The sequence below is a fragment of the Limulus polyphemus genome, unplaced genomic scaffold, assembly GCF_000517525.1.
Source record: "Limulus polyphemus unplaced genomic scaffold, Limulus_polyphemus-2.1.2 Scaffold50, whole genome shotgun sequence".
NCBI classification, from domain to species: domain Eukaryota; kingdom Metazoa; phylum Arthropoda; class Merostomata; order Xiphosura; family Limulidae; genus Limulus; species Limulus polyphemus.
The window spans coordinates 1,188,020-1,193,588 of NW_013665660.1; the positions used below are offsets into that span (position 1 = coordinate 1,188,020).

Sequence of the window (5,569 nt, forward strand, 5' to 3'; positions counted from 1 at the left end):
AAACAATCAAGCAAAATAAAATCAGAAGGAAGGACTGCGTTAAAAACAACAAATCCAAACCTGTGATGAATGACATTTAGATGAACAAAAACGAGCCCAAACAAATATTAAATAAATTAAAGACGCTGTATACATTAAAAGGATCTTCAGGGTACAGGCTATAATGTGGGATTTAAAATTTGCCCTGGGTATTGGGGGTAACTGCGGAAGTAGGACCCACATTGCTGTGGGGATACACCATCTATCAGTCTTAACCTCCATTCGCAAGTCTCACATGAAAAAATTCATAAAAAATAAAATAATCAAAAGAAACATGAATTATGAGAGTGGGATGGGGGTTCAAGCCCACAACGTTCCACATCTATATCCCCCTCGGAGTGGGATGTGGGTGTTCAAGCCCACAACACCCCACATCTATATCCCCCTCGGAGTGGGATGTGGGTGTTCAAGCCCATAATATCCCACATCTATATCGCCCTTGGAGTGGGATGTGGGTGTTCAAGCCCACAACACCCCACATCTATATCCCCCTTGGAGTGGGATGTGGGTGTTCAAGCCCATAACATAACATGTTAAAGCATAACATTATAAATACCGCTGTTACATGTCGTCCATGATAAGAATATGTTGGAATTCACGTGAAAATTGTGTATGTACTGGTGTCCACAAGTTATTAATCTAGTTTGAATTATTCACGCATGTCGAATGTGGTAAATGAGTGAATATGAAACATCAAAGTCACATGTGGTAATCGAAATTACCCAAATCTTTACAGTGGTACCAGGTAATCAAATTTACCTCAATCTTCACATAGTCACATGTCATAATCGAATTATCAGAATCATCACAGTCACATGTGGTAATTAGAGTTACTCGAATCGTCACACCTGATAGTCGAACTTATCTCATTCTTTCACATAGTCATGTTTGGTATTCAAACTTTATCTGAAACTTTAAACAATCACATGTGGTAACCTAATTTATCTGAATCACCACATGATCACACACGTTAATTGAATTTATATACATTTTCGCACATCCACCCATGCATGGTAATAGGAATTACTTGAAACTTTATAAGTCACGTGTCATAGCAAGACTTCCCTAACACTTTATAAGTCACATGCATCAGTCGTGTTTATCTTAATCATTACATAATCATGTTAGCTAATCAGATTTGCTGAATTTTCACAGATTCTTAGTCGATATTCGCATACACCTATATATACATTTCGTTTTCTCTTGCCCAGTCACATTTTTTAATACTCACAATAGCAACGCCACCTGGGGATGTAATAGCTTTACAGTCTTCACATAGATAGATAGATGCGATATTACGGTAATATAGGATAATCACTAATATGATTGGATGAATTATTTATAATCTATCTGTCTTATTCAAGGTTTGCGTGTCTTGGAAACATTTTGTTTATTGTATTTCCGCCTTAAGCTTAAGAAGCATCAAATATTAGCTAAAATGTTGTTTCTACCTGACTACATCTAGCAACACTTCCTCTTCTAAACTGTTTGTTCCTTAGCTTATAAAACGTTGTTCGAAGTTAACATTGTTTCTATCTGACTACATCTAGCAACACTTCCTCTTCTAAACTGTTTGTTCCTTAGCTTATAAAACGTTGTTCTAAGTTAACATTGTTTCTATCTGACTACATCTAGCAACACTTCCTCTTCCAAACTGTTTGTTCCTTAGCTTATAAAACGTTGTTCTAAGTTAACATTGTTTCTATCTGACTACATCTAGCAACACTTCCTCTTCCAAACTGTTTGTTCCTTAGCTTATAAAACGTTGTTCGAAGTTAACATTGTTTCTACCTGACAACATCTAGCAACACTTCCTCTTCCAAACTGTTTGTTCCTTAGCATATAAAACATTGTTCATACTGTATCATACCAAACAGCAACGTTATTACTTGTTACTGTTATGTTGATAATATGCGAGGAAGTCGTTTAACTTTTCACTTTTACCTAGCATGTGCACTACGTTTTCATAGGCCTGTGTAACCTCGAATTAACGCTTTATTTAATTTAGCCACTTTACCTCAACAAGCACGTTAACCCACATGAAAACTGTTTCAGTGGGACGACTGAAGAATGATGCACGTGAACCAGTGACATCCTTTGCAGTTCTTAACACACACACAAACACAAAGACGGGTAATGCGTAAAGCATTCCGAGCTTCTTTTATTACATAATCTTGAAATCAACATCTTATAATCTCGGTTAAGTATAACACTTGTCATTTCTACAGTATGATGCTGTATTGTCAAGTCTCGCGAGAAATATAAGCTGCACTGCTGTCCTAAATAAGCCTAAAACAAGTAGCAGAGGCATTTCGAAATATGCTCAAAACAAATGGTACGGACTTTTAAACTGCACTTTTATGGGTTCCCTCAAAATGGCGATTTGCACGGCTTAATTGGAATATAGAATGTGTCAAGTTGGCGGGCCAGAAAGTTCACAATTGTGGATGTGTTTCTTAATTGAACAGGAGTTGGTATAGGATGGTTCTAAAAATGTAATGATGTGTAGGCTGTTCATTGACCCAGTCAATCATCGAAACCAATCCTACAACCATTTTATTGTGGGTTGAACTCAGCTACTACAAAAAACGCCCAAATAAACGACCTCAGATTAAAACAATCCCCCAAAAAACCCAACCCGCAACTCTCAAAAAATTAAATCGAATTTTCAGAAAAACAAGACAACTTCCGTTTATTAAAAGCGGACTTGGGAACACCAATATGATAATATTTGTTGTTGTTTTTTTAAAGGCTAACGGACCGGGCGTGGCCTAGTAGTTGGCATATTCGGATATTAAATATATTACTGCAAAAACGCGCTCCGCACTTCGGGCCATGGGTGCACCATAAAAGTGACGGTCAAATCCCACTATTCGACTAGAGTAACCCATGAGTTTGCAGTGTGTAAACAGTCCCAAGTATATTGTAAGGTCATTGATATTTTTCCGAAATGCAACCCTTTTTTTTTTAACCAATGTGTAATTTAAATAATACAACTACTTTCTCTTCTAAGCTGTTCTTGACATGAGCGACACTACTTACATACATTTTAGGGAAGAACGTTTTAATACACAAACTTATATATTGTATACACATGTAAAACATTTTCACATCAGGATCTAACCTTAAGAGTTTCACCTCCCCAATAGTGACAACAAAACATGTATTTTATAGGTTTTGCAAACATGAGGCACTTTTCTGGTGTTCTATAGTATTAAAAAAACAACTCGCGATAAAGAATACCTAACTGAGCGAAATTATACATTTAAGATTAGATCTCCTTCCTTTCTAATTAACATGTTAGGTTAAATTTTATTACGAACATTTTTAAAATTAATTGAGACGACGCTGATATTCAGTGACATCAAAATTTTTGTCTATCTATAAACTGAATATAGAAGTGTCAAAGCAATAAACAAATGAGTCATTTTTGGAAACCAAAAAAGCAGATTACCTGACAACGCCATATTTATCAGTTAAACAATACATCAGTCACACCTACCACAAGTGATTTTACTACCTAGTTATTAAAACTTTTAAACTACAAAATAATTTTTGTCAATGTTTAATGTCTCTACATTTAAACAAGTTTAATAAGTAATTACATACAAATCATAATACTAAAGACTTAATAACAGTGAATGATAGATTATTATACATGTTAGTTTGTTACACAAGCCAGGATACTAATTATGTACATTTCTGTGGTAACATAAACGTTATCGGGTAAAATCTTTTATCAAATGAATTCCCATCATTTTTGTTTATATTTTTAACTATACTTCTTATTAGCTTTGTTACAATATATCATTTAGAAAACGTTCGATATTTATTGCATTTGATTTTTTTTAAACTTCATAATTAGTTAACTACAAATTCATACATAGACAAAACTAGAATGTAAAGCATTGTTACTGTGGTTTTAATTGTGGGACATGCAAATGTTTTATTCTGATTTTTGGCCTTTCTTAATAAGTGAAAAAAAAATTATAACCTTTGGTGACTCATCTGACTTTCGACTAAAGTTCTTCTGTGTTAATATGAAAAATATCAATGTTATCTTAGATTAAAGTGTAATAAAACATTCGTTCATTTATCAGCATCAGTTGTTATTCGCAAACACGTCGTTCAGTAAGTATTATCAGTGATTTCGAATTTCATATTTATTTTTGACGATAAAATTAAGATATCTTTATAATGTTGCTGTTTTTACTTGGTTATCATATGAAAGTTCCAACTATAAATTACTGAGAATGGTTTCGTTCAGTGGGTTATATTTAATTTCTCTTGTTATTTCATTGTGGCCATGAATTTGAATATAAGTTACTCACATCTCTCAGTTGATGTGTTTGTTATTTGACAGAATTCACTGTTATTTAGCTATAACTACCCTTCTCGTGGTTGAGTCACCTAAGGCAATAAAATAGGTCTGTCTCGAAGGGAAAAGAAAGCACCTTACAAGAACTTTTAAGAAGGACTTTCATGATTTTTATGGGTACGTTTTTATTTTTATTACTCCTTCGAGTCAATTTGTTTTCTTCATATTTTCAGTTTTTATATTTCTCGCCTTCTTTCATGACCGGGCGTAGTCTAGTGATTAACGTGTTCTAGTGGTTAACGTTGCCGCACAACTGCGCTCTGCACTTTTTTACCTTGGATAAGTTATAAGAGTGGTGATTCAATCCCACTTTCGGTCAGAGAAGGACAGCTCAAGAGTTGGCGGTGGGTGTTATTGAATAGCTGCCTTACTCTATTCTATCAGTTCGAAATTAAGTATGACTTTGTGTAGCATTGCAAGAAAATTCTGAAGCATAGTTTTCTTCTTTTACATGATTCGTTTAGATCTCCCACAACTAGATGAACTAAGTATTAAATAGTTGTAAATATAAACACTAGAGTACGCGTATATGTATAAGGTGCATGACTTACTTTGGTGAACAAATTTTGAAGTTGTAAATGTTTTCTAGTTTCTTCCCTAACATGTGTGTGTGTGTGGGTGGGTGGGTGGGTGGGTGGATATGTGTATCTTCGTGTGTGGTGCATAAGAACCTCTTTTTTATAACTTCATACTTAAACCCTTTCTTCATATTTACATATACACACCTCTTCTTTATAAATATATAACTTCATACTTAAACTTTTTTTTAATATTTACATATACACACCTCTTCTTTATAAATATATAACTTCATACTTAAGCTCTTTCTTAATATTTACATATACACACCTCTTCTTTATAAATATATGGATGTGTTTTTATATACATAATGTTATCCTCTTTCTTCACATTCTATTTCTCCCTATAGCACTTTTCTTATTATATATATAACTCTTTTTTCCACTTACCTCTCTCTCCTTTTTTTTCTCTTAGTTTGTTATTAAGTACAAAGCTACAGAAAGGGCTATCAATGCTCTGTCTACCAAGGCTATCGAAACCCGATTTCTTGCAGGGTAAGACACACCGCTGTGCCACTAGGAGGCGTCTCTCTCATTATATATATATATATATATATATATACACTACTTATTC

General features: G+C 34.1%; 1 protein-coding gene across 3 annotated transcripts in view; it reads left to right on the top strand.

Moving 5' to 3' along the window:
* The window catches only part of LOC106463042, a 231,148-nt gene that overhangs the window by 46,330 nt on the left and 179,249 nt on the right, over window positions 1-5,569 (top strand). Inside the window, exon 1 of one of the 3 annotated variants that reach the window (XM_022390776.1) lies at window positions 4,516-4,534. The exons of the other annotated variants lie outside the window; for them this stretch is intronic. The gene's annotated coding sequence lies outside the window, so the exon portion shown is untranslated. Of the gene's footprint in view, window positions 1-4,515; window positions 4,535-5,569 lie in introns of those variants that run through there. 3 annotated transcript variants of the gene reach the window in all.